This window comes from Schistocerca piceifrons, chromosome 8 (assembly GCF_021461385.2).
Source record: "Schistocerca piceifrons isolate TAMUIC-IGC-003096 chromosome 8, iqSchPice1.1, whole genome shotgun sequence".
NCBI lineage: Eukaryota > Metazoa > Arthropoda > Insecta > Orthoptera > Acrididae > Schistocerca > Schistocerca piceifrons.
In genome coordinates, this window is record NC_060145.1 from 49,007,091 (window position 1) to 49,010,897 (window position 3,807).

Sequence of the window (3,807 nt, forward strand, 5' to 3'; positions counted from 1 at the left end):
CTCATTCCAATTGAGATAATCTTCGGAAAATCGGAAATTCCAAGAAAAGAACACTAATTATGTATTTCCTATCTTTCAGCAAAGCAACTATGTAGGAAGTTCATTCGTGATGCAGAGGGACTACACAAAGAAAGTCATTAAAATATCTGGAGTAATGCGAGTAGTACTAAGCACTGACGGCTCTGTACAGACTTAATTATGTATATAAATCATCCAACTCGGGAATTTAGAACTTCACCAATTTTTATCTGTTATCGATATCGATACAGGCAAAGTATCGGAATATATTATATAAATAGTCTCGTCTCAGAACTGCACTGACGCAGAAGATTTTACATCACAAGGGAACAGTAGACTGTAATATGCGACATAAACTTCAAAGCCATACGTATATCAGTTCCTGAGAAGAAAAGGGTCTTAAGAGTCGGACACACACTCAGACCGACAACAAAGCAAAGCAAGCAGGCACTCCATCTTCAGGCCACAAGTGGCCCATCGGGACGATCCGACCACCGTGTCATTCTCAGCTGAGGATGCGGATGGGAGGGGCGTGTGGTCAGCACACCGCTCTCGCGGACGGTATGATAACCGGATAACCGTAGCCGCTACTATTCGGACGAGTAGCTCCTCAGTTGGCATCACGAGGCTGAGTCACCCCGAAAAATGGCAACAGCGCATGGTGGCCCGGATGGTCTCCCATCCAAATGCCGGCCAAGCCCGACAGCGCTTAACTTCGGTGATCTGACGGGAACCGGTGTATCCACTGCGGCAAGGCCGTTGACAGACCGACAACAAGTGACATAAAAATATTTCCAGAATGAAACTTCCACTCTGCAGTGGAGTGTGTGCTGATATGAAACTTCCTGGCAGATTAAAAGGTCCGAGTTCAAGTCTCGGTCCGGCGCATAGTTTTAATCTGCCAGGAAGTTTCAAAAAAATATTTTTTCGTATGTTATGACTACAAACTCTCAATTTTAGTTTCTTCCATTACTTTTACAGCGAAAATCTGCTGCTTGCCAAATTTCATTATTCAATGTCATCAGGAATAGATTTTGACGAGTGAGTTTGCGGGTATCAAAATATCTACATCTACATGCATACTCCGCAAGCCACCTGACGGTGTGTGGCGGAGGGTACCTTGAGTACCTCTATCGGTTCTCCCTTCCATTCCAGTCTCGTATTGTTCGTGGAAAGAAAGATTGTCGGTATGCCTCCGTGTGGGCTCTAATCTCTCTGATTTTATCCTCATGCTCTCTTCCCGAGATATACGTAGGAGGGAGCAATACACTGCTTGACTCCTCGGTGACGTATGTTCTCGAAACTCCAACAAAAGCCCGTACCGAGCGTCTGAGCGTCTCTCCTGCAGAGTCTTCCACTGGAGTTTATCTATCATCTCCGTAATGCTTTCGCGATTACTAAATGGTCCTGTAACGAAGCGCGCTGCTCTCCGTTGGATCTTCTCTATCTCTTCTATCAACCCTATCTGGTAGGGATCCCACACTGGTGAGCAATATTCAAGCAGTGTGCGAACAAATGTACAGTAACCTACTTCCCTTGTTTTCGGATTGCATTTCCTTAGGATTCTTCCAATGAATCTCAGTCTGGCATCTGCTTTACCGACGACCAACTTTATATGATCATTCCATTTTAAATCACTCCTAATGCCTACTCCCACATAACTTATGGAATTAACTGCTCCCAGTTGCTTACCTGCTATATTGTGGCTAAATGATAAAGGATCTTTCTTTCTATGTATTCGCAGTACATTACACTTGTCTACATTTAGATTCAATTGCCATTCCCTGCACCATGCTTCAATTCGTTGCGCATCCTCCTGCATTTCAGTACAATTTTCCATTGTGACAACCTCTCGATATACTACAGTATCATCCACAAAAAGCCTCAGTGAACTTCCGATGTTATCCACAAGGTCATTTATGTATATTGTGAATAGCAACGGTCCTACGACATTCCCCTGCGGCACACCTGAAATCACTCTTACTTCGGAAGACTTCTCTCCATTGACAATGACATGCTGCGTTCTGTTATCTAGGCACTCTTCAATCCAATCACCCAATTGATCTGATAGTCCATATGCTTTTAATTTGTTCATTAAACGTGACGTGAATGGCGGTATCTTTAGATTGCACTGACGTAGAAGCTTAAATCGTCTACATCGCCGATAGCTTAGAATCCGACATAAGTTTGAAACTGATACGTCTACAGATCATTGAGAAAAAGTGGTCTTCATCGAAGGGCAGTCCGATAGCAAAAAGGTTTTCGTGTGATATAATTAAAACTTAACAATTTACTGGGAAGTGTTCTACAGTACTTGGTGAGTGAGTTTGCGAGTATCAAAATTTACGACACAAACGGTCGAACCTTTTGACTTAATCGACTTAGAAGCTTCAATTTTTTATATCTCCAAGGGATCTTAGAACGTGCTATGTGGCATCAATGTCCACTTGATACATCAACCCGTTCCTGAGAAAAAGGATTTTCAACAGTCGGACAAACACACGGACAGACGAACAACAATGAGATACTACAAAGTTTCCGTTTTTTATCAACTGAGATACGGAACATGTGTTTTTAAGGACTAGAATCTGTCTCATCCACCTAATCCAAATGTCCGACGAATGCTGGTCACTCTTATTGCGTTGCCGTGAGGCAGGTTTCCTGCATTTATTGAAGCTAGTCTGAATGTTGTCGCTTCTCCTTTGCTGGAGTGAGGACTCACAGTTTTGATTGCATTCGCTCAGCGTTCCCAAGTCCAGAGGACTGCTAGTTGTGAGTTCGCACGAGTGTGCACTAGCAATCAGGAACTTAGAGCAAGCCTGAAACAACAGGGTCAGTGAAAGCCTCAGCGTGGCCAATAGATGTCAATCGTTTCAACGGGTCTGCTGGGCAGTTCAAGAGGTGATATTGTAGTCAGTGGAACCCACAGAAAGGGGGGTTTTAATATCTACATTTCTACCCTTTCTCTCTCTCATCATGCTTTTGACTAGTTTGATGCCATCCGCCACGATTTCCTCTCCTGTATCAACCTTCTCTTCTCAGAGTAGCACTTGCAAACTGTCTCATTCATTTGCTGGAAGTATGCTATCTCTGTCCCGCTCCAAAGTTTCTACACTCTACAGCTCCCTCTAGTACCATGGAAGCTATTCTCTGATATCTTACTACATGTTCTATCATCCTGTCCTTTCTTCTTCTCAGTGTTTTCCGTATATTCCTCTTCCCGTCGATTTTGTGGAGAACTTCCTCATTCCTTGCCATATCAATCAACATAATTTTCAGCATTCTTCAGTAACTCCACATCTCAAACGTTTCGATTTTTTTCTGCTCCGGTTTTCCCACAGACCTTGTTTCGCTAGCATATAATGCTATGCTCCAGAAGTACATTCTCAGAAACTTCTTCCTCAAATTAAGGAGTATTTGATTCTCTTAGCCAGAAATGCCCATTTGCCAGTGCTAGTCTGCTTTTGATGTCTTCCTTGCTCTGTCCGTCATGGGTTATTTTTCTGCCTAGGTAGCAGAATTCCTTAATTCCATCTACTTCGTTGTCACCAATTCTGATACTTAGTCTCTTGCTGTTCTCATTTCTGCTACTTCTCATCATTTTAATCTTTCTTACGTTTTCTCTCAATTCGTATTCTGTACTCATTAGACGGTGTATTCCATTCAAAGGATCCTGTAATTCTTCTGCGCGTTCACTGAGAAGATAATTTTACCTTGAATCTTTTCTTTTATTCTATCACAGCTTCTTCGATGTATTAATGGGACACAAGGGGCACAAGACTACATCCC

The 3,807-nt window shown here is 42.8% G+C and overlaps 1 pseudogene; it reads right to left on the reverse strand.

Annotated features, from left to right (window-relative positions):
• Positions 1–664: 664 nt before the first annotated feature.
• Positions 665–782, reverse strand: LOC124712634 (annotated as a pseudogene).
• Positions 783–3,807: the final 3,025 nt, after the last annotated feature.